Source organism: Muntiacus reevesi, chromosome 6 (genome assembly GCF_963930625.1).
Source record: "Muntiacus reevesi chromosome 6, mMunRee1.1, whole genome shotgun sequence".
In the NCBI taxonomy this organism is placed as follows: domain Eukaryota; kingdom Metazoa; phylum Chordata; class Mammalia; order Artiodactyla; family Cervidae; genus Muntiacus; species Muntiacus reevesi.
In genome coordinates this window covers 13915990-13942716 of record NC_089254.1, presented here as the reverse complement: position 1 = coordinate 13942716, position 26727 = coordinate 13915990, and positions in this window count along the sequence as shown.

Sequence of the window (26727 nt, the reverse complement as noted above, 5' to 3'; positions counted from 1 at the left end):
CCATTCCAGTATTCTGGCCTGGAGAATTCCATGAACTGCATAGTCCATGGGGTCGCAAAGAGTCAGACATGACTGAGCAACTTTCACCATTTTCTGGATTCTATTATACATATAAGCAATATTACATGATACTTGCTTTTCTGATTTACTTTACTTTGTATGACAGTCTCTAAATCCATCCATCTTTCTCTAAATGGCAGAGTTTCATTCCTTTTTATAGTTGAGTAACATTCCATTGTATATATGCGCCACATTTTCTTTATCCGTTCATCTGTCAATGGACATCTAGGTTGCGACCATGTCCTGGCTATTGTAAGTAGTGCTGCAGTGAACATTGGGGTGCATATGTCTTTTTGAATTACGGTTTTCTCCAGGTATATGCCCAGAAGGGGGATTACTGGGTCATATGGTAGTTCTACTTTTAGTTTGGACTGCTTTAATTTCACCTTCCTACTTTACTGAGTTACCTTATCCTCTGAACTATCAATGCCTTTCTGTAAACTGAAGCATCTGCCTGAACACTTAACCCATGGATGACAGAGTATGCATGTCTTTGTTTTGCATTGATCCTAATCTAGGGAATGATTGTTCTAGGGGACAGGAATTCAGCATTCCCAGAAAGGGCTACATCATTTGTTTATCAAAAAATTATTCCAACAGAAGGGGACTGCCTTCCCAGTAGGACCCCTTGGACTATACACATCCCTGTGACCTAACATCAAGTACAGAAATACTTATTAGGGAGTTAATTTTTCTTATTGTCTTATTTCTAGATGATTTTATTCCTGATTTTACCTACCTTCTACTCTTTTTTCTTGCTTCTAGCTGTTTAGGCAGTGATCAATTTCTGAAACTTTTCAAAAAGCTACCTGTTAAGTATTGGTATTTCCCCTAAGTATTGTCTGCTCTGGGCACAAGAGCATCTTTATTAGAACAAGAAAATCTCAAAGTCTAATGGAGATAGATTCTAGTGATAGAATTCTGGATGCTATGGAAGTTGAGGTGGTAGAAATACGTTTTTAGTAGGAGGTCTTTAGAACAAGAAAATCTCAAAGTCTAATGGAGATAGATTCTAGTGATAGAATTCTGGATGCTATGGAAGTTGAGGTGGTAGAAATACGTTTTCAGTAGGAGGTCTTCTGGTACTCCCTCAAAGCATTCCTCTTTGGAAACTCTTGGATCTGCCAGCAAGTCAAGTTTCTGCCCCAGCCTTGGAATCATAAGTGCCTTGAGCTGTTTTTCTAGCAGGTAGGAATGCATCTGAGTTGACTCAACTCCTGTCTTGGTGGTCCAGCTTGTGACTAGTCATGGTCAGCTGTTAAGACCAAAAGCATGCACCTAATTTCATCTCCCTGGGGATCCTTGGATGCACCTGCATTCAGGAAAATGCCAACATTATATATCTCTCTGAGAAGTTCAATTTTACCACAACTTTGACTTAAATGACTTAATTGCAATGTAAATATCTGTGGATTAACTTGGATGCATTCTACTACTGCCACATTCCTTGTTAGGTAAACTGTCCTATCACAGCACTATCACAGACCTTGCAGGGCACCCAGCATAAGATCAACCAAACAGTAGGAAATCCAGGTATCTCTATTAAGGAAAAAGATCAGATTTATACTTTTTTTTCCATTTATTTTTCTATTCATTAAATATCTTTATTGAGAGGTTGCTTGTGTCAGAAATTGTTCTAGGTGATAGAAATTCAGCAGTACAGTGAAGGGACTGGTGAGAAAAATATCCCTGCTCTAATGGGATTCCCGTTGAATGAGGGGAAACAGATGATGACAAAGTAAACATGCAAAATATGTATACACTGTTGGTGACAACCGCTATTGTCAATGAAAAAAACCGCAAAACCTAAAAGCTGAGAATTTGCTTCCCTAATGGCTCAGATGGTAGAGAATCTCCCTGCAATGCAGGAGATCTGGGTTCAATCCCTGGGTCGGAAAGATCCCCTACAGAAGGAAATGGCAACCCACTCCAGTATTCTTGCCTGGAGAGTCCCAAGAACAGAGGAGCCTGGCAGACTACAGTCCATAGGGTCACAAAGAGTTGGACACGACTGAGTGACTAACACTTTAAAGTTGAGAATTCTGTTTTATTCAGGTACCTTACTGTTTACTGAGAAATACAGCCTGGGATAACAGCCTCTCAGAAATCTCTGAGGGACTGTTCCAAAGATGGAGGGAGGAGCCAGGAAATATAGGGGGATTTGCTGGAAAAAAGGAAAAAACCATATAGCCAAACATCAAAAAATTATTACTAATCACAAAAAAAACAGACTTTCAAGTTAATGGTTTTAGAGCCTTTCTGTGTATGGCAAGATGTAAGAGTCTGGCTTATTGAAACCATTCTATAATTTACATCTTAACCATCTAAGAGCCAGCTGGAAGAGGAAGTGAGTGAGGTCAGGGGCCAGGGCCACACTGACCATGTCAGCATTCAGGATTTGTTCTGAGACACATGAGAAGTTAATGAACCAATGAGACACACTTGTTTTAACAGCACCTCTCTGGTTGTTGTGTTGAATATAAACCACAGGAAGGCAAAGGCAAAAGCTTAGAGATCAGATAGAAGATTTTTGCAAAAATCCTGAACAAAGAGGTTGATTAATTGGAACAGGATGGGTCAGTGGAAGTGGCAGAAGTATCAAAACTGCTCAATTAAATATGCTGTTTCTTTATAATTGTATCAAAGAAGAATATGTTTGTTCCTCTCCCCCACGCCCAACTCAGAAGAGAACCCAAAGTGGCATTTTTGCTGATTGAATGAATAGTTACATAATCACTAAAGCAGTAGTTAAAGGGTTAACTACTATAAGGTCAGTCAGTGAATTTAAATGTATAACAACAAACACATGAACTGTGACTTATTTTCCATATCCAGTAAGTAAATGATATTGTAGACTCAAGGTTAAGGGCTATGTAACAATAAATCTTTGTAGTTAAACTAGAGGCCCTCAGAAATTTCTTGCAAATAAACTAGTCAGCATTCATTTACGGTGACAAGACCAAGAAAAGATATAAATCTGGCAAAAAACCATCTTCACTCCAATTTGCCCAGTGTTTATATTCTGAGTGTCTTTAGTGTGGTTGATTCATAAATAGATTACAGGCTTCTCCTCTAACTTTAAAGGAGATGGGATCACAGCAGGATCCTCTATGACCCACCTCCCAGAATACTGGAAATAAAAGCAAAAATAAACAAATGGGACTTAATGAAACTTAAAAGCTTTTGCACAACAAAGGAAACTATAAGAAAAGTGAAAAGACAGCCTTCAGAATGGGAGAAAATAATGGCAAATGAAGCAACAGACAAAGGATTAATCTCAAAAATATACAAGCAGCTCCTGAAGCTCAATTCCAGAAAAATAAATGACCCAATCAAAAAATGGGCCAAAGAACTAAACAGACATTTCTCCAGAGAAGACATACAGATGGCTAACAAACACATGAAAAGATGCTCAACATCACTCATCATCAGAGAAATGCAAATCAAAACCACAATGAGGTACCATTACACGCCAGTCAGGATGGCTGCTATCCAAAAGTCTACAAGCAATAAATGCTGGAGAGGGTGTGGAGAAAAGGGAACCCTCTTACACTGTTGGTGGGAATGCAAACTAGTACAGCCACTATGGAAAATAGTGTGGAGATTTCTTAAAAAACTGGAAGTAGAACTGCCATATGACCCAGCAATCCCACTTCTGGGCATACACACTAAGGAAACCAGATCTGAAAGAGACACGTGCACCCCAATGTTCATCGCAGCACTGTTTGTAATAGCCAGGACATGGAAGCAACCTAGATGCCCATCAGCAGACGAATGGATAAGGAAGCTGTGGTACATATACACCATGGAATATTACTCAGCCGTTAAAAAGAATTCATTTGAATCAGTTCTAATGAGATGGATGAAACTGGAGCCCATTATACAGAGTGAGTAAGCCAGAAAGATAAAGAACATTAGAGCATACTAACATATATATACGGAATTTAGAAAGATGGTAATGATAACCCTATATGCAAGACAGAAAAAGAGACACAGATGTACAGAACAGACTTTGGACTCTGTGGGAGAAGGTGAGGGTGGGATGTTTCAAGAGAACAGCATCAAAACATGTATATTATCTATAGTGAAACAGATCACCAGCCCAGGTTGGATGCATGAGACAAGTGCTTGGGCCTGGTGCACTGGGAAGACCCAGAGGAGTCGGGTGGAGAGGGAGGTGGGAGGGGGGATCGGAATGGGGAATACGTGTAACTCCATGACTGATTCATGTCAATGTATGACAAAAACCCACTACAATATTGTAAAGTAATTAGCCTCCAACTAATAAAAATAAATGAAAAATAAATAAATAAAGGAGATGGGAAAGGGAGTTGTTTGAGAATGCAGAACACCTGGGCCTTAGAGCGTCTTTATCTGTTTAAGATTCTTTCTTCCACAGCTACATGAGACGAGTGGTTTCTGTCATCAACTCAAACACAATCCCAGGCTGAGTCAGAAAATCCGGGGCTCATCCTTTTTAGTTCTACATCTGGCCGTGAGAAGTACTCCCGTATAGGGATAACGATCAATAGACCAGCTGGATTTTCCCTTTGGGAATTCACATTGGGGGAAATAAGAAAGACTGGGTCAAAAGGGAAGTGCAGAAGTAAGGAAAGGACAGGAGCCAAGCTGCATTGGTGGGAGGGGACAGAAGTGCAGACAACTGTGTTGAATCCTGACCAGCCCCAGGGCTGGTCTCCGCAGGCGGCCTTGATTCAGTCTCTGTTTGCAGATTTCTCTCCTTTTATTGCCTTAGGAATTCTTGCTTGAGTCTTCCTGAACGAGTTGGCTCCTTGCAACCAAAAGTGCCTCCACGGAGACTAAGAAAAAAGAGTATTGAGCCTTGTTTCTAATTTATAATGGTAAAATACTCAAAGGAAAAAAAAATCTTTATTTTTAAAACTTGCGTTAGTATACACATTGAGCTGTATACTAGGGGAGAGTTTTCTGGGAGAGGTCTGGCCTTGCAATAAACATCAACTGATATCTACACAGTGCCTCTTCCAATGTTTGGTTAGAAACAAGTCTATGGCCACCATGAAACAGAAAAAAGGGCAACTCAATCCTTCTCTTCCTCAGAAGCACAGTAAGATATTTAATTGCACTCTATAAATTATCTTCTTCATGAACCATGTGGCCTTCTGGGTAAAACTGCTGACTGGTGCTAAACGTGATATAAATAATAATGCTATAAGCTACTATTTACCAGTACTTAGTATATGTCAGGCCCTGTACTGAGAGTTTTATGTATGTTATTGTAATTAAATCTCGCTGTTGTAGCCACGCATTCCAAGAAACAAACTCACTCAGAAGGACAATGCAGATAGTGAAGTGCAGTTTATTACACTGGCCGGCCCAAGGCAGAGTCTCCTCTTAGCCAAGGACCCCAACCAGTTTTTGTGAAAACCTTATATACCCTAAGTGTACATGCCCAAACCCCCCTCCCCAAATTTCCTGAAACTAGTCTGAGCAAAGGAAAAGAAAGATACAATCAAAGTTAATCCATGATTCATATGCCTTAAGCCTAGGTACTTAACAGTGGAGAATTATCAATAGGCCTATGGTCATACCCCAATAAGCCTAATAGAATGTATGATTCTATTCGGTTACACAGATAATTAGGGTGTTCTTTTAGGCGACCTTCCGGGGGCCTGGTTTTCCGGTTGGTATGCTGTTTCCATAGATATTGGGCATAGAGCTCAAAGTCCACAGTCCAGCCCAAGATGGAGTCCTGCTTTCAAGATAGAGTCTGTTCTGTCTGCTTCCTCCTTCATCACAACAAACCTAGGAGGTCATTTTTAATCTACTTTTACAGTTTACAGAAGCTGTGTGAGGTGCTAGAATCACACAACTAGTAAGTAACAGCCTGGATTTGAATCCAGATATATCTGGAGACCACTTCCTAACGCCCCACCCATATCCAAAATCCAGAGGAACTTGAAGCCTGTTGTGCAGATGGCAAGGTCAAGTTTAGAGGACTGTGAATGAACAGGTGTCTGGAGTAGTGATGTTACCGAGTCCAAGCTTGCTCTGCTCACCTCATGATAGACCAATAAAATGTGAGAGACGAGATGTTGAGGCAAAGAATACGACTTTCTTCAGAAAGCCAGCTGACTGAGAAGATGTCAGACTAGCATCTCCCAAACAGCCACCTTGTCAGACCTAGATGCCAGGTTCTCTTATGGATCAGAGATGGGGAAGTCAGGAAACAAAGTAAAAAGACCATTTAATTCATGCAAATATCTCCTAGAATGGCAAGCCTCAGGCAGGGGGATGTGTTAGTTTCACTTCTTCACAGTCTCCTACAGGTGGGCGGGCTCAGGTTATCTCCCTGAGACAGGTCATTAGGGGGTGCACTTAGTGGTAAAGAACCCACTTGGCAATGCAAGAGACATGAGAGATATGAGTTCAACCCTGTGTCGGGAAGATCCCCTGGAAAAGAAAATGGCAGCCCATTCCTGTATTCTTGCCTGGAGTATCCCATGAACAGAGGAGCCTGGCGAGCTATGGTTCAGAGCGTTGCAAAAGGTCAGACATGACTGAAGCAACTTAGTATATATGCACAATAACAGAAGCATCAAGATAAAGGCTAAAGTCACAGAAGCAGATCCAGTATGAATTCAAAATTAACCCTTAGGGTTTTAGTGACTTTCTATTGGTACAGAGTCAGTGATGAGCTGGGACCCACTTTTCCCTGCTGCAGCCAGAATTTGTCTCAAAACACTTAAGTGACCAGGTAGAGAGAGCAGGATAGAGGGCATCTACCTGGGAGGCAGGCAGGACTCAGCCCTGCTCTTCAGGTCTCCCAGGGGTTCATGTGGACAAGTAAGAGATCAGGACACATCCATGTGACAGGCTCTTAACCTCAGGGGTTAGTTTCTCTTCTAACAGCAAAATCTTTCAGAATGTGAAACAGCCCACACATAGGCATTCCTTCTCTAAACTTTCCATTTTGTAATCAATTGCACTTCTCAGTACCTCTTGCCTCTCAGCTGCCTACATGCAAAAGCCCATGGAAAAGCATAAAATATGGTTAAAGGTGCTTATTTCTCAGAGAAATCATCTTGCATGATTACACTTCTATGAAAATAGCAAGGATGAAACACCAAAAGCTTCTTAACTTGAGTAGCTAATTAGTAGCCCAGAGTCTTCACTCTCAAGTAACATTGCAAGATCCTAAATTATTCATAGATAACTTCCTCAGATTGAAGGCTGAATGCAAGCCCCAAGTAACTTCACCATGAACTTGGAGTGATTTGCTGTCTGAGAAAACACATTCCACATTTGCTCAGAAAATTGTTCTGGGAGGCAGAAGTTCAGTATTACAATTCACAGCCCCCAGTAACTGTTTTGTCATCCACCACCCTCCCACCACTGCCCCAACAAAAGGAAAAGGGCAGGCTGGTGATGCCAGGAGCAAACTGGATGCTGAAGGAACAAAACAAAAAGTAAATAACCTGTAGCTTATGCATCTTCAAGAATAGAAATAAGTTGCCTCAACGGGGGGGGGGGAAGAAAACCAATGTTTGTGTTCTAACACAAAGGCCCACAGGCTGCGGAAAGTCCATCAACGCAGCAGGACCAACCCCTGCCCATTTACCTGTCCTCCTACCCCAGCCCCTTCCTGGTGAGCATCAGAGTCAACAAATGAGGTCCATGACTTTTCATAGAGAAGACTGTGGGTTTCAAGTCTCCCTAACATTTTCTCAAGCCATTTCCATGGCTTCTGTTCGATTTACACCTCAACCAGAATTAACTACAGTTTAGTTCTGGCACTATCCTGAGTCAGTGTCAGACTTCACAGGGTTTTTTAATTTATTTTTAATTGGAGGATATTTGCTTAACAATGTTGTATTGATTTCTGCTGTACAAAAACATGAATCAGCTATAAGACTTCACAAGTTTAAGGACAGAGTCCTCCATGAGACTGCCCTAACTTCAGATGGCAGCCACAAGTTCCAAGAACCCCCAGACCACCCCCACTTTTGACCAACTTTGGCTGCCTATTTGAGGGTTCCCATGGCACCCGTCAGGTTGACAATTTGCTAAAACAACTCTTAGAACTCAAGGAAGCACTATACTGGGGATTAGTTTTACTATAAAGAATGCACCCAGAGGAGGTTCTGGAAGGGTCCTGGATGCAGAGCTTCCTTGCCCTCTCCCTATGGAGCTCAAGGACATGCCACCCTCCCAGCACATCCATGTGTCCACTAACCAGAAAGTTCCACCAAGTCTTCGTGTCCAGAGTTTTTAACGGACATTTTCATTAGTGTTCTTTATGTTGATATGACTGATCAAACCATTGGCCATGTGACTGAATATCTCCAGCCCTCTTCTCTTCCCTGGAGATCAAGCTGGCCTAAAGATCACATTATTTTTAAAAGAATTTTTATTGGACTACAGTTGCTTTACAATGTTGCATTGGTTTCTACTGTACAACAAAGTGGATCAGCCATACATATACACTATACCCCCTCTTTTTTGGATTTCCTTCCCACGTAGGACATCACAGAGCACTGAGTTCCCTGGGTAATACAGCAGGTTCTCATTAGTTACCTACTTTACACATAGTATCAATCATGCACATAAGTCAATCCCAGTCTCCCAGTTTATCCCACACACCTCCTTTCTTCTTTAGTATCCACACATTTTTCTCTACATCTGTGTCTCTGTTTCTGCTTTGTAAAAAGGTAGTCTATACCAGTTTTTTCAGATTCCACATATATGCGTTGATATACAATACTTGTTTTTCTAACTTACTTCCCTCTGTATGACAGTTTCTGGGTCCATCTACACCTCTACAAAGGAACCAGTCTTGTTCCTTCTTAATGGCTGAGTAGTGTTCCATCATATACATGGACCACATCTTCTTATCCATTCCTCTGTTGATGGACATGTAGACTATTTCCATGGATCACACACAGGTCTTTCTGATGACCAGCCCCCATTCTGAAACTATCCAGGGGCCCACCAGGAGTCACCTTGTTAACATAATAAGATATTACCGTGATGTGTGCTGTGCTTAGCCACTCAGCCAGGTCTAACTCTGTGACCCCACGGTCTGTAGCCCACCAGGTTTCTCTGTCCATGGAATTCTCCAGGCAAGAATACTGGAGTGGGTTGCCATGCCCTCCTCCAGGGAATTTTCCCAACACTCCTAGCACAAAAGAGATCCCAAGGGCTTTTGAAGCTTTGTGCTAAGAACCAGAGAAAAGGGCAGATACATATTTTATTTTACCACAGCCTCCATTATTATCTATATGATTCCTAAATTTACACCATCTTTGATCCCCAAACCTGAATACCCTGCTCCCTCTTTGATACCCCTATTTGGCTGCCTCACAGGCCACTCAAATTCAGTATGAAACAAAGTAAACTAATCTTCCTCTAACACAGTGCATCATCAGTCAGCATTCAATTATAGAAATGGAACCATTAGATGTGACAGAGAGTAAGATATTCATGACCAGAGACTCCCAACTGATGCAGTGTGTGAAGTGGTTAAACCATGTGTATAACACTTTGTGTCTGATGGTACAGCCTCAAGTCAGCAGGGAAGGGAAGATGGGTGTGAAGCAGGAGAGTGCAGGAGGAGGACTGAAAAACTGAAGGGGAGCTGGAACCCACCAGGATGGTGTGGACCAACTCTGGTCTCTCCTTGCCTCCAACTTGCATGACACTAGAGCCCGGCAGTAGAAGCTGGCACCCTTCACTGTGGAGCTACGCGTATCCCACCCAGCAGTCAGAGAAGCTAAAGGAAGAGGCAAACTGGGCAGCTGCCTCCAAGCTAGACAAGCTATACCTGTGGAAGAGCGGCAGTGGTCATGAACTGAGAGAGCAGCTGCCCCCACACCAACCTTCCTGCATGAAAACACAGTGGCTGCTGCTTCACTTCCGCTTTCCAAACGCACTTAGTTGTGTCTGACTCTTTGTGACCCTTTGGATTGTAGCCTGCCAGGCTCCTCTGTCTGTGGGATTTTTTGGGCAAGAATACTGGAGTGGATTGTCAGTTCCTTCTCCAGGGGATCTTGCCAACCCAGGGATCAAACCCACATCTCCTGTGTTTCCTGCACTGCAGGTGAATTCTTTACCCACTGAGCCATCATGGAAATGTCTGCTTTCCAAACCTCCTGCCAAATGGTTCCCACTGCTCTGCTGATTTGGGATATTCAGGGAAAGGGAAAGATTCAGCCAAAGATGGAGAAGCTCTATACAGTCAGCAAAAACAAGACCGGGAGCTGACTGTGGCTCAGATCATGAACTCCTTATTGCCAAATTCAGACTTACACTGAAGAAAGTAGGGAAAACCACTAGACCACTCAGGTATGACCTATTTCAAATTCCTATGATTATACAGTGGAAATGACAAATAGATTCAAGAGATTAGATCTGATAGAGGGTCTGAAGAACTATAGGCAGAGGTTTGGGACATTGTATAGGAGGTGGTGATCAAAACCATCCCCAAGAAAAAGAAATGCAAAAAAAACAAAATGGTTGTCTCATGAGGTCTTACAAATAGCTGAGAAAAGAAGAGAAGTAAAAGGCAAAGGAGAAAAGTAAAGATATATCCATCTGAATGCAGAATTCCAAAGAACAGCAAGGAGAGATAAGAAAGCCTTCCTAAGTGGTCAATGCAAGGGAATAGAGAAAAACAATAGAATGGGAAAGACTAGAGATCTCTTCAAGAAAATTAGAGATACCAAGGGAACATTTCATGCAAAGATGGGCACAGTAAAGGATAGAAATGGTATGAACCTAACAGAAGCAGAAGATATTAAGAAGGGTGGCAAGAATACACATAAATACTATACAAAAAAGATCTTTATGATCCAGATAACCATGATGGTGTGATCACTCACCTAGAGCCAGACATCCTGGAATGTGAAGTCAAATGGACCTCAGGAAGCATCAGTATGAACAAAGCTAGTGGAGGTGATGGAATTCCAGTTGAGCTATTTCAAATACTAAAAGATGATGCTGGGAAAGTCTGCACTCAATATGCCAGCAAATTTGGAATATACAGCAGTGGGCACAGGACTGGAAAAGATCAGTTTTCATTTCAATCCCAAAGAAAGGCAATGCCAAAGAATGTTCAAACTACCGCACAATTGCACTCATCTCACATGCTAGCAAAGTCATGCTCAAAATTCTCCAAGCCAGGCTTCAACAGTCCATGAACCAAGAACTTCCAGGTGTTCAACCTGGATTTACAAAAGGCAGAGGAACCAAAGATCAAGTTGCCAACATTTGTTGGGTCATAGAAAAAGCAAGAGAGTTTCAAAAAAAACATCTATTTCTGCTTTATTGATTATGCCAACGCCTTTGACTGTGTGGATCACAACAAACTGTGGAAAATTCTTAAAGAGATGGGAATACCAGACCACCTTACCTGCATCCTGGGAAATCTGTATGCAGGTCAAAAAGCAACAGCTAAAACTGGACATGGAACAATAGATTGGCTCCAAATCGGGAAAGGAGTATGTCAAGGCTGTATTTTGTCAGCCTGCTTATTTAACATATATGCAGAGTATATCATGTGAAATGCTGAGCTGGATGAAGCACAAGCTGAAATCAAGTTTCCCAGGAGAAATATCAGTAACCTCAGATATGCAGAGGTTATTCATGGCAAATAGATAGGGAAACAGTGAAAACAGTGACAGACTTAATTTTGGGGGGCTCCAAAATTATTGCAGATGTTGATTGCAGCTGTGAAATTAAAAGACGCTTGCTCTTTGAAAGAAAACTTATGACCAGCCTAGACAGCACATTAAAAAGCAGAGACATTACTTTGCCAACAATAGTCCATCTAGTCAAGGCTATGGTTTTTGCAGTAGTCACATATGGATGTGAGAGTTGGACTATAAAGAAAACTCAGCACCAAAGAATTGATGCATTTGAACTGTGGTGTTGGAGAAGACTCTTGAGAGTCTCTTGAACTGCAAGGAGATCCAACCAGTCCATCCTACAGGAAATCAGTCCTGAATATTCATTGGAAGGACTGATACTCAAGCAGAAACTCCATTACTTTGGCCACTTGATGCGAAGAATGGACTCATTGGAAAAGACCCTAATGCTGAGAAAGATTGAAGGTGGGAGGAGAAGGGGATGACAGAAGGTGAGATGGTTGGATGGCATCACCAGTTCAAAGGGCATGAGTTTGAGTGAACTCCTGGAGTTGGTGATGGACAGGGAGGCCTGGCGTGCTGCAGTCCATGGGGTCACAAAGAGTCCAACACGAATGAGTTGAATTGAACTGAACTGAACCACATCTTCTTTTGTCATCTGTTGGTTGACGTTCAGGTTGCTTCCATGTCTAAGCTATTGTAAAAGTGCTGCTACAAACATTGCAAATATCTTTTTTAATTAAAGTTTTCATATTTTCTCTGTATACATGCCCAGGAATGCAATTGCTGGATCCTCTGGTAACTCTATTTTTAGTTTTTTAAGGAACCTCTATACTATTCTCCATAGTGACTGCACCAATTTACATTTATACCAACAGCGTTTATTTTCTGTAAACTTTTTGATGATGGTTATTCTGTCTGGTGTGAGGTTGTAACTCATTGGAATTTTGATTTGCATTTCTCTAATAATTGGCAGTAAGGAACAACTTTTCATGTGCCTGTTGGCCATCTGTATGCCTTCTTGGAGAATTGTCTGTTATGTCTTCTGTCCATTGTTTGATTGGACTGTGTGTTTTTTTATATTGAGTTGTACATGCTGTCTGTATGTTTTAGAAATTAAGCCCTTGTCTATCACATCATTGTCAACCATGTCTGCCCATTGAGTCTAGACGGGGATCTGACTCATGTCACACCTCTTGGTATGGTATTGAAGGCAGTTCAGGAACTAGGTTTGGGGGACTTAAGAAGCCCATCAGTGATGCCACACTCATGTGTCGCTCAGTTGTGTCTGGCTCTTTGTGACCCCATGGACTGTAACCTGCCAGGCAGCTCTGTCCACAGGATTTTCCAGGCAGGAACACTGGAGTGGGCTGCTGTTTCCTACTTCCAGGCCACACTCCTGGTCTGTGGCTATTTCTTTGACCCTTCAAGAATTGGCCAACCTTCGATATTTTGGCAAGTATCAAAACAGGAAAGATTTAGTAATGAGTGAAAAATCTTCATCCTTGAAGGTTACCTTTAGATGTTTTATTTTCATGTCATTATGATTATAATAATAAAATCTAAAAGTGATTAATAAAAAATATACAAGTCAAATTCAAAAACTTTTTAATTAGTTTTAAAAAATATTCTATAATTTATGACCTTAACTCTGTGAAGATATTGACTGAAGACGAGCCCTCTGGTAAATTAAAGCCATAAAACTTAATAAATGAGATATTGTTGCGTGTCTGTAATTTACAAGGCACTAGTCACATTACTGGATTGAGGGACACTGTCATTTACTGGCAGGCACTAAGACTGATACAAAAATCAGAAATGGTACATCTGATATGATTGTAGCTGACAATCTAAGTGTAACATACTCTTAATTATATCACTGGACTTCAGCCCTTCGGATGTTGTCATGTAAATTTAATGAAGTCATTTTATTCTGAGTGACTCCAGCATATACTGTTTTGTTTTTTTTAATTAAGAAAGCCCATAATTTTCTCTTCTCTCTAATTATTCTACCGGGTTCCCTTTTCTCATCCATATTTTTCTAGAATGTGAACCTTACACTTAATAAAATTGCTGAACACGGATTCAGAGCTACCATAACTTGTTTTTCCCTAATATTGCTTCCAAAACAGCCAAAATTACCAACTGTGAAGTATTAATCACAGCTAAATTCATGTTTTGGATGTAACTGCACAATCTGTCAAAGTCTCTAGCAGCCACTGATGAGAAATCTTGAGCGCCAGCCTGGGAGATACACTTTGGCAAATTGTGAATATTTATTCAGTTTACTGAGAAACTGAGAACCGGCCCATCTCTATAAGTGTTATTAATTCACATTCAGGTTTACATCACCCCAGGCTCTCGGCTTCCCTGGGGAGAGGTAGCAGATGTTCATCGAGCTCGTGCTGGGGAAGCCCCCTCGCTATGTTCCCCTTCCTGCTCTCTGGCAGTTCCCCTCAGCCCTACCATCTGCTGTATTCTAGGGGAGGCTCCCAAGAAAGGAAACCACTCTCCTGAGCCTCTCCTTCAGACCTTCAGGGGCGCTCGGGGCTGTGAGGCTAGAGCAGAGGACCTGTACCCTGCACGTTTGCAGCAGATGCTGAAGAAGGAAGCGATCCTCTCAGGATGCACATGGCTTCCTGCAGTGCTGACTCCGGATCTGGATCTGGGCCCCCAGGGCTGCTGCTCCAAGTCAGAGGCAGTACGAACAATAGATATGACCATCCAGGGGCCCTGTCTTGTGCCAGGCACTTTGCTAGGCTGCTCCCATAGTCTGTCACATTGAATAGTGCCAACAACCCTATGAGGGAGGTGCGATTATTAGGTCCACTTTACAGATACATAAACTGGGTCAGCGTTTAAGTAATGTCCCCAAGACATCAGAGGGTCTCTTAGTTACCAAGTTCTCTGCTTTTGAGGGCTATACCATATGTGTCCTGTGTAATACTAACTATAAAAGGGAAAATAAGTCCCCACCTGCTAATTCATTCATTGCTTCAGTGTGTTTGAAGCACTTGTAAGGCCAGCCCCTCCCCTGTGCACAGACTCTCATCTCCTCACGTATTTCAGTAGGATGTACTCCGGTAATTCTCTCCTCTCTCTCCTGTATCATCAGCTTTCTCTCTCTACTGGATCATTCCAATCATCCTGCAAGTATCCTGCTATTTATTCCATCTTAAAGTAATCATGGTTGCATGGCATCACCGACTCAATGGACATGAGTTTGAGTAAGTAAGCTCTGGGAGTTGGTGATGGACAGGGAAGCCTGGCATGCTGCAGTCCTTGGGGACGCAGAGTCGGACATGACTGAGTGACTGAACTGAGCTGAAAGTAATCATTTCATGGCTCCAGATCTCCTCTACCTACCAGGCCATTTCTCTGTTGCTCTTGAGAGAATAACTGACCAAATAATTCACATATTCTCCCTGGCACTCAGTAATCCAATTGGCTTTGTATTCTTTCTGTACTCTCTATCAGAAGTTTACAACCATGGAGATGCCTTCAATGCCTTTTACTTCAGGACACTTCTTTGAGCAGATTGAGCTTTAGGTTGTAGCTTGCATTTCAAATGTGGCTGGTTCTTTTTTGACATTAAATTGAAATTCAGCAATAAAGAGACATGGAAATCATTCTTGGAAGGGACGGTAGAATTTCATGAATTCCTTGGCCACCTTCTACCATGTGGCCGACATTGTATGGCTCCAGAGTTGGGTGTGATCTATGGAAATCCATCAGAACAACTTAGAGAAAGCAATGGAAGGGACTCCCTCCCAGGGATGTCTGATAAGTGTTCTTTTTCTACAGATAGGTCCTATGTGATACAATATTTTGACATAGATTTATGTATGAATCATTTTCTGTACATAAAATTATGTCTTAAGCATTGTTGGAGAGCTTGCTATTTAAAAATATGAAACATAGATGCAAACTATTATATATAGAGTGGATAAACAATAAGGTCCTACTGTATAGCATGGGGGACTATATATCCAAGACCCTGTAGTAAATCACAGTGGAAAAGAATATGAAAAATAATATATATATAAACATGTATAACTGAAGTACTTTGCTGTACAGTAGAAATGAACAAAACACTGTAAATCAACTATACTTGAATAAAATAAGTTCTTTAAAATGGATGAAACAGAATGAGTGAAAAGAACATAGAGATGCAAAAGAGCACTGTGAGAGTTATCATGGATCTCTTTGTAATCCAGGGGATGCTTTCATGAGGAAGGCATCTGTCGTTCCTGCGGCTCAAATGTTCATGTATCACGGGTGCTTTAGCAAGCTCAGATGCACTAGAAGGGCAACATTACTTGTTACTCTGTATTTTAGAGATATTCTCTTTGAATTTCATGATTCGTTTGAAATTCTATAAGAAGCATATGTTTGGGAATCTTTTCTTTCTCTCTCAAAGGAATTTTAAATGAGTCTGATGGAATGTGTACTCAGAAAGAAACATCATCCTATAATTCTAATATGGCCATTTACATAAACGGAGTCACGGCTGTTTACCCAGCATACTCAGAAAACAGGCTGGGTACTATGGAATGAGACCAAACTCTGTAAAAGAAACTCAGCATAAGGGTGGGAAGAAAGAAAGAGTGGGAATGAAATAAGGAAGAGAAAGAGGAAACAGAATAGGAAGATACAGAGATGAAGGGAGAGGGATGGAGGGGGGAGGAAAAAGGACGAGCAAGATTTTTCCTAGAAAACTACCTTGTCATCACTGAGTACAGAAATGTCTTATGTATGAAAGAGGCAAGGTCTGGGCCAAGACTGCTAAGTGATAAGGTTTTTTTTTTAACAATTAGCAAAGTATTAAATAGTATTCTTAGCTTTGGGTCTGGAGAAGGGAATCTCTACCCACCCCAGTATTCTTGCCTGGAGAATTCCACGGACAGAAGAGCCTGACGGGCTACAGTCCACGGGGTCGCGAAGAGTCAGACATGACTAAGCGACTCACACTTTCACAGCTTCGGATACAAAAATAGATATTTGACTAATTATATCTAGATTTTTTAAAATCCTTGCAAAATACATTCATGAGATACATTTGCAAGACAATCCGATGTTTTCTTTTTTCAATTTCTTCCAATTTTTCTTTTTTTCAATAGAAAAAAAAGACAATCCAACTAAAAATGAGCAAAAAGCTTCAACAGTCACTTCACAAAAGTGGACATGCCAAGTACCAGCAAACAGTGGAACTCAACATCATTAATTTTGAGGGGACTGTAAATTAAAACCTCCATGAAATACCAAAATGCACCCATCAGAATGAAAAAGAATGAGTGCCCCTGTGCACTGACCAGAGCGCTCAGGTCGTACTGGTGGGAGTGTCACTCGGTGTGGAACTTTAGGAAATTGTTTGGTATCATCCACTGAAGTGGGCATAGGCTTCCCTTGTGGCTCAGCTGGTTAAGAGTCTGCCTGCAATGCAGGAGACCTGGGTTCGACCCCTGGTTGGGTTGGGAAGATCCCCTGGAGAAGGGAAAGACTACCCACTCCAGTATTCTGGCCTGAAGAATTCCATGGACTATAGAGTCCATGGGGTCGCAAAGAGTCGGACAAGACTAAGCAACTTTCACTTTTCACTGAAGTGGGCGTATGCATAACCTATGACCCAGCAATTCCACTCCTCTGAATATACCCAACAGAATGCATATTTTTATATACGTGACATGTACGGGACATGTCATGTACAACGTGGAAGCAAAAGACATGCACGGAAATGTTTATAGAAGCACAAGTCACAGCAGCCAAAAGCTGGAAACAGCCCATCAGCCGTAGAGCAGATAAGTAAATCATGGTATGTTTAAGCATGGAGCATCACACAGGGAGCAAGGTGAGTTATTGCTGTATTAAACAGCATGGGTCAATCTAAGAAATAAGAGATTGAGAAACGTAAGTTCAATAAAAAAGAAAGAGTAAATATACATGATCCCTTTTATATAAGGTTCAAAAATAGAACAAGCTAATCCATAAATTAAAAAAAATTCAGGATGGTGGTTGCCTTTGAGGAGGATAGTGTGAATAAATGAGAAAGGGTATAAGGAGGATTTTGGGGTGCTGGTGATTATCCAATTTTTATCTGGGTGGTCTTACACGGGTCCACTCCCCTTGTGAAAGTGTGTCAAGCTCTGTACTCAAGCAGTTTTATATATATATATATATGTTTATATCAATTAAAAAGCTAATTTTAAGATGGATGGCAATGGGAGACAGACAACCACATGTTGTAACATACCATCCATTCTGTGACATAGACAAGGGCCACCACTGCCCATCTCCTGGCCTTTCCCTGGTACTGCTTCCCAAGGGAGTTCTACACTCCTCACCCCCTGTAGATGGCCTGTTTGGCCATGCTCAGAACTCCAACTGCCCTTACAGCACGTCCTTTAAGAAAGAAGAGTCCATCGGACCACCTCTGTTTAAATCCCGCCCCTCTGCCACTTTGCACCTGTGTGACCTCAGACAAGGGATTCAAACTAAGGCCTTGGTTTCCTCCTCCGGTAAGTGGGATTAATACTGCACAGGTTTGTTAACAACTGAATTCTGGTCAGCACGCAAAGCAATGCTTAGCTTGTAATGAGCACTTGATAAATGTAAGTTGGTTTCATTATTGGAGCAGTGGGCAGGGTCTGGATCATGCAGGCTCTTCAGGCCTTGGCAAGAGTCTGGGTTTATTCAGCATGTAGGGCAAAAGTTGTGGGAATAAGCCCAGAGCAATTGGCCTGCCCAAGGGAGAAAGTAAAAGTGATGGTTGTTACCTCTGCCTCCCCTGTACCTAGGACTCAGGAAATAGGGAGGGGCTTGGATGCTTTGATAGGGAGAGCTTTGAAGGACCTTCACTGATGCCCTCTGTTGGCACCAAACTCCTTGCTAAAGCCAAGATCATTTATAGCTACCACTCCACCTCTCTTTCTGGCAATTATCTGGCTGCCTTCGAAGCTAGTCCACCTCCATCCTCTTGTCTCAGATTTGACCATTATTTTTCTAGTGGTGTCCCTTAGTGGGGGAAAAAAGCCCCTAAAATGGGTGGCTGGGTTGAAAGCAGGTAGTAGGCAAGTAGAGGCACTGAATACCAAGAATGGAGACAGAGTCATTGAGAAGAAAAGCACAAAGATGTTAAAGATGCTCTAAGACTCTCACTCATGCAAATCTTGCTTTCTAAGGAAGGTACTGGCATAGTCCACAGTATATACCATAGTCCTGAGAACTCAAAATATGCTCATGTGATCAAAATAAATACATGTCATCAAATCTCAACACAGATATAATAATTCTCAAATATGGAAGTATAGATTTTTCCAGGACTCATGATGGAAGACAGAGTGAATTTAGGACTAATCCAGCTTGGAAGACTGTAAACCTATTTCAGACTCAGATTAACAAAACATTAGTGCCCCTTTTTTGCCATTAGTAAAATATCTGGATTTTCATATGGCTAGCAATTCTACCTGCAATACTCAATTTTTTAAAATTTCAGAGTTAAGAAACACTGTACATATTGAGCAAATCAGGGGTGACCTCTAGTTACATGATTTACAGGTTACCTCATTTTATCACCATACTGTCTCAGTGGTATGCACAAGAGGTCACTGTTAAATTTCCAGGAAACTTGTGAGCCAACCCTCTTGGTAACTTGAGGTCTAACATGATAGGAGTACTGACAGGTCAGAAACTAGAAAATACCACAAATCAGCCTCCTCTCCAAGTCAGTACCCAACTGATAGATTATTATCCTCACCTTATAAATAAGAAAATTTATTCATGCTTCGACCTTACATGTCTGCTTCAAAGTTATCCATCTAATACTGCAAAGTCAGATTTTAGACCTAGTCCATGCTTTGTCACTGAAATCTAGCTCTATGATTTGAAATTATCACTAATGATCCACTTCATTAGAGATGTAATTTGAGTTTAATTGAAAAGCCTAACTTGTAGTTTAAACAATCATTTTCTTAATTTATCTTACTACCTTATTATTAAAAAAAAATAAGGACCCTTCAAACAGCACAGATGAGAGAAACTTGCTTAATTATGCTTTCATTAATTTTGCAAAGCCAGGCTGATGCCAATGACAGCATAATTTGGTCCCAGAAGCAAAATCACTTGGAATGCAGGACTTGCTCAGAAAGAGATGACTCCCATCTAACAAAAACAGAGCAATTCCCTGGGAACAATCATCTTGTTTTTATTTAACATCAGGAAACCAGTAACTTCAGTGGTGATTTTTTTTTTTTTTTTTTACCATGAAGGATACCTGTGGAAGACAGAGCTGTGAAATCAGTGACACCAGATCCTAGTGTCCAGGAAATAAAGTGAAACCTTGGGGCAGGATTCCTCAAACCTGGCCGCACATTACGTTTCAGAATATCTTAAGGCTCACCCCCCTGACCAGTATAATCAGACCAGATTATCTGGAGAGGGGACCTGGATATTGCTATTTTCTTTTATACCAGTCACTAGGCGGCGCTAGTGGTAAGGAACCTGTCTGTCAATGCAGGAGAGGAGACTCAAGTCCGATCCCTGCGTCAGGAAGATCCCCTGGAGGAGGACATAGCACCCACTCCAATATTCTCGCCTGGAGAATCCCATGGACAGAGGATCCAGGTGGGCTACAGTCCATGGGGTCACAAAGAGTCGGGCATGACTGAAGCGACTGAGCACGCACAGGCAGGGTGATTTGTTCTCCCACAACCAACTTCCATCAAAAGACTGTTTCCTTCCCCTTTCATATTGTCAGGCAATACTGTTGTGTCCACAGTTGGGTCTCCATCCCTATCAGTTCAGGAATAGAACGCCCAATGGCTCCACCATAGTCTGGACACCTTCTGACTGCACATCCCATATGCTCTGACACCCCCTGCCAAACAGACCAAAGTTTTCTTCCAAAGAGCTCAGAATTGGACAGAAGAGTTCCTTGCCTACCTTCCTCCCACCTCTAGAATACACAGAGTACAATATATACATGATTAAAATCTCACTCTTCAGGTAAAATGTTACTTACCTTTACACTTCCCATTCATTCACTCATTCATTCATCTCCTTGTTCTATCCAGTAGTGAAAGTGTACATCTTTTAAGTCAGATGGTTTCCAATTCTACATGTTATTTGCCTCTGCTTTTTAGTGGCTGTGTGATGACAGGCATATACAAACATCAATATCCTTTCCTGAAATGTGTGCGTAACCATGCCAAACTTATACTAGGTTTACTAAACCAAGTGTAGTGTTACATACAAGGTACCTAGCATAGTATCTGACACATGAGGTATACTCACTGATAAAGTAATAAAGTCAATTGATTCTTTAAACAAGTGTTTTGAGTCCTACCTATGAGCATAGCAGTCTCCCCTGGTAATCTCAGCTGGTAAAGAATCTGTCTGCAATGCAGGAGACCCTGGTTTGATTCCTGTTTGGGGAAGATCCCCTGGAGAAGGGCTAGGCTATCCACTCCAGTATTCTTGGGCTTCCTTAGGGGCTCAGATGGTAAAAAATCTGCCTGCAAAGTTTGAGACCCAGGTTTGATCCCCGGGTTGGGAAGATCCCCTGGAGGAGGGAGTGGCAACACACTCCAGTATTCTTGCCTGGAGAATTCCATGGACAGAGGAGCCTGGCGGGTTACCATCCATGTGGTTGCAAAGAGTCTGGAGAAGACTGAGCAACTTTCACCATGTTCATAGCGGTATAGGCGTGCGTGCTCAGTCACGTCCGGCTCTTTGTGACCCACCAGGCTCCTCTGTCCCTGGGATTTTTCAGACAAGAATACTGGAGTGGGCTGCCATGCCCTCCTCCAGGGGATCTTCCCCCACCAGGGATGAAACCCCGCATCTCTTGTGTCTCCTACATTGGCAGGTGAGTTCTTTACCACTAGCGCCACCTAGGAGGCCCATTCAAATAAATACCCAGGAATAAAATAGCAGGACCACATGGTGGTTCTATTTTTAACTTTTTAAGGGCCCTCCATACCATTTTTCATAGCAGCTGCATCAATTTACATTCCTAACAACAGTTAACAAGGGTTCCCTTTTTTCCACATTCTTGCCAACATTTGTTACTGTCTTTTTGATAATAACCATTCTGACAGGTGTGGGGTGATATTTCATTCTGGTTTTGATTTGCACTTCCCTGATGATTCGTGATGTTGGAAATCTTTTTATATGACTCTTGGTCATCTATATGTCTTCTTTGGGAAAATGTCAAGTGTTTACTGAACATCAGTGCTTCCAGTCTTCTCAGTCCATCCTAGCATGACCTCAGGACAATCTCTCCTCATTGTCCCTTCTCATTGGGACCATTCCTACTTCCAGGCCTGGCTTTTTGGCTATCTGTGAAGAAATGTCTATTCAGTTCTGCCCATTTTTTGATTGGGTTGTTTGTTTGTTTGTTTTACATTGAGCTGTATGAGCTGTTTTTAAAAATGAATCTCTTGTTGGTTGCATGGCTTGCAAATATTTTATCCCATTCTCTGTGTTATTTTTCTTTGTTTTGTTTATGAGTTCCTTTGCTATGCAAAAGCTTTTAAGCTTAATTAGGTCTCATTTATTTATTTTTGCTTTTATTTCCATTACTCTAGGAGGTGGATCCAAAAAAATATTGCTGTGGTTTATGTCACTGAGTGTTCTGCCTATGTTTTCCTCTAGTAGTTTTATAGTATCTGGTCTTACATTTGGATCTTTAATCCATTTCAAGTTGATTTTTGTGTATGGTATTAGATAATGTTCTAATTTCACTCTTTTGCATGTAGCTGCCCAGTTTTCCCAACACAACTTGTTGAAGAGACTTGTTGTACATCCTTACCCCCTTTGTTGTAGATTAACTGACCGTAGTTGTGTGGGTTTATTTCTGGACTTTCTACTCTGTCTCATTGGTCTATGTGTCTGCTTTTGTGGCAGTACTGTACTGCCTTGATTAGTGTAGCTTTGTAGTATAGTCTGAAGTCAGGGCAGTTGATTCTCCAGCTCCATTTTTCTTTCTCAAAACTGCTTTGGCTATTTGGATTCTCACCTTTCTTTAAAATCTTCCCTGACAGATATTTGGCCTAAAATAGCCTTTGTTAGAGGATTTAATAAGCTCCAAGTGTTCCTCCAAATGAATAACTTGGAGCATTTTCAAAAATGCATATTTCTAGGCCTTAAATCAAATCTATTGAATCTGAATCTCTTATGGAAGGGTCCTGGAATATACATTTTTACATATGTGACAGATTGACCTATATGCACATTAATGTTTAAGAATGCCCTACCATTATATTTTATTTCTTTTGTTTATGCTGTTGCCTCCACAATGATGAAAATTTTGAACTGCAAAAGAGTCAGTTTTTTATGACTTTCAGCCCCACAACAGTTTATTTCCACTACCAGCATCCCCAGTGGCTACTATGCCAAGTGCATAGCAACAGAAGAACACGCACACTAATCTCGGGCATGTGCCCTTATGCATTAGGGTGTCCACAGGCAACTGAAGCAACCTGGGGGCCTGGCTTGACTGACACTGTGGAGAGTAAAATTGCTCCAGTTTTAGGCAGAAGTTATTTATAGGATGAAAAATCCCATTTGTCAAATATGATTCATGTAAATTTTAGAATTATGATGGCATTCTCCTTCGCTCTTAGTAAGTCATGAGATGAATTTTCAGAAATAAATGGAGCTAGGATTTGTTTAAACAAGTATCTTGATCTTGTAATTTCTCAGAGCTTTTTATCATCCAGGCTTACTGCTGCCTTAGCATCGTGACCTCTAGCCACCTTAACCTGTGTGGGATGTTTTTACTCAGGAATGAGTTTCTTTAAACAATCGTTTAATTTACCTACTTCTCCACTGGAAATAGATAACTATAAGCATAATGTTTTTAACTCAGTCTTGGCTAGAAATACAACTGTGGTAAAGGAACTTCAATGGAGAGCCTCTGGAAAGAATGCAACGACACAGGGCTTTGAGAAGACACATTAGGCAGCTTAGCATCTTGTTAAATAAGGGACAGGTTAGAAACATGTACACACTAATTCCCATAAACATAAAGTAAAATTTGAGCTTCTTAGATTGTTTTCTTGGAAAGACAAAGTGCTTCTCTGCAATGTGGAAAGTTTTGTTAAAGTATTTCCAAATACTATCAAGTTGTAACCTTGAAACTAAGGATGTTTATCATAAGAAACACTGATTACAATATTATTACAAAAGTAAATTCACTTAAACTAAAACCTCACCCCTCAACTTTATCCAGATTACCCATTAACTAATACATTAGAGTTCTTAGCTCCAGTTAACTTCTCAACCATAGTAAAAAGAGGAGTTGATTCCCTTAAAAACAGGAACATATTTAGCTAAGGCACTCCTCTTTATGCAAATTTTAAAAGTTAATATCTAGCACAGAAACTCAATTTTACATTTCAAACTATTGGCTAAAAGGTATCAGTCAGTCAGTTCAGTCGCTCAGTCGTGTCCAACTCTTTGCAACCCCATGAATCACAGCATACCAGGCCTCCCTGTCCATCACCAACTTCTGGAGTTTACTCAAACTCATGTTCATTGAGTCAGTGTTGCCATCCAGCCATCTCATCCTCTGTCATCCCCTTCTCCTCCTGCCCCCAATCCCTCCCAGCATCAGGGTCTTTTCCAGTGAGTCAACTCTTCGCCTGAGGTGGCCAAGGTACTGGAGTTTCAGCCTCAGCATCAGTCCTTCCAATGAACACCCAGGACTGATCTCCTTTAGGATGGACTGGTTGGATCTCCCTGCAGTCCAAGGGACTCTCAAGTCTTCTCCAACACCACAGTTCAAAAACATCAATTCTTTGATGCTCAGCTTTCTTCACAGTTCAACTCTCACATCCATACATGACTACTGGAAAAATCATAGCCTTGACCAGACGGACCTTTGTTGGCAAAGTAATGTCTCTGCTTTTTAATATGCTGTCTAGGTTGGTCATAACTTTCCTTCCAAGGAGTAAGCATCTTTTAATTTCATGACTGCAATCACCATCTGCAATGATTTTAAGGTATATATTTCTATAAAATTCCAACCAGAATGGGTAGAATGTTTAGAAAAAACAAAAATAAGTATAGACCTCGGAATCTTTTTAAACAATTTTATTTATCTATTTTTTGGCTGTGCTGGGTCTTCATTGCTGCATAGGCTTTTGTCTAGTTGCAGCAAGCAGGGGCTACTCTCTAGCTGCAGTGCATGGGCTTCTTGTTGCAGTGGCTTCTCTTGTTGCAGAGCACAGGCTCTGGGGCACATGGGCTTCCGTAGCTGTGGCATGTGGCCTCAGGAGTTGCAGCTCATGGGCTCTAGGGCACAGGGTCAGCAGTTAAGGCACAGGGGCTTAGTTACCCTGCAGCATGTGGGATCTTCCCAGATCAGGGATGGAACCCATGTCTCCTGCCTCGACAGGCAGATTCTTTACCACTGAATTAGCAGAGAAGCCCTGGAATTTTTCTTTCTTTTTTTTTTTTTTTTCCTGGCAACAAGATACCACAGTGCACTCTGGCTACAAAACAGTCAAAAATGCAAGTGGAAAAAAATGGGCTAAATCTTGTAAACCAACGGAAGAACTTGGAAGAGTTTTTAAAAGTTTTAAAAGTTTTCAAAAAGTCATCTGAAGGCAGGAACAAAAAAGGATAACATGTCCACTTCTAGAACACAGGGCCTAGGAAGACGAGTGGGAATGGGGTGGTGCTGAGACTAGACCTTGAATGCACGTTGCCAGTGTTTGACCAAAGACCACTCCACAAAAAGCTAGGAATCAGGAATGGCCATAGCTGGTCAAGGCTATATTTTTTCCAGTGGTCATGTATGGATGTGAGAGTTGGACTGTGAAGAAAGCTGAGCGCTGAAGAATTGATGCTTTTGAGCTGTGGTGTTGGAGAAGACTCTTGAGAGTCCCTTGGACTGCAAGGAGATCCAACCAGTCCATCCTAAAGGAGATCAGTCCTGGGTGTTCATTGGAAGGACTGATGCTGAAGCTGAAACTCCAATACTTTGGCCACCTCATGCGAAGAGTTAACTCTTTGGACAAGACCCTGATGCTGGGAGGGATTGGGGGCAGGAGGAGAAGGGGAGGACAGAGGATGAAATGGCTGGATGGCATCACCGACTCGATGGACATGAGTTTGAGTAAACTCTGGGAGTTGGTGATGAACAGGGAGGCCTGGCATGCTGCAATTCATGGGGTTGCAAAGAGCCAGACATGACTGAGCAACTGAACTGAGTTGAACTGATAGAATAAAGGAAATGCTCAGCAGAGGCAGAAAGCAAACTGTCATTACTGTTACATTTGTTGCCGTGATCTGTGGTCAGTGATCTTTGATATTAACTGATACAACTCACTGAAGGCTCTGGTGATGGTTAGCTCTTTTTTAGCAATAAAGCTTTTTTTTTTTTTTTTAATTTAGGTATGCATTGCTTACTTAGACATAATTCGATTGCACACTTAATAGATTTTATGTGCCTGCGTGCCAAGTTGCTCAGTCGTGTCCAACTCTGCAGTCCTATGGACTGGAGCCCACCAGACTCCACTGCCCATGGGATTCTCCAGGCAAGAGTACTGGAGTGGGTTGCTGTGTCCTCATCCAGAGGACCTTTCCTACCCTGGGATTGAACCCACATCTCTCATGTCTCCTGCATTGGCGAGTGGGTCCTTTACCACTAGCGCCAGCTGGGAAGCCCAATAGACTGAATAATGTGGTGTAAACAGACGTTTTATACGCACTGGGAAGCCAAAAATTTCATGTGAGTCACTTTATTGTGATAGTCCCGTTATTGCAGCGGTCTGGAATTAGACCCATGGTGTAATATCTCTGCATAAAGATAATGTCTCACCCTAGAGCAAAGGGCAGATGTGTTTAGTGTCCATTAGCGAGATCTGTGTCCCCGAACTCAGGGTTCTTCTCTTGTAACTCAGCCTACCATATGTGCAGCTGCCATCTGCTCTCCTTTGCATTCCTTGATAGGGTTAAATCTCTGGAAATCAGCTCAAAACAAACAGAAAAAAACGACTGGTAGCTGAAGGCTACTGCTATGGCTGTGAGTAATAAACTG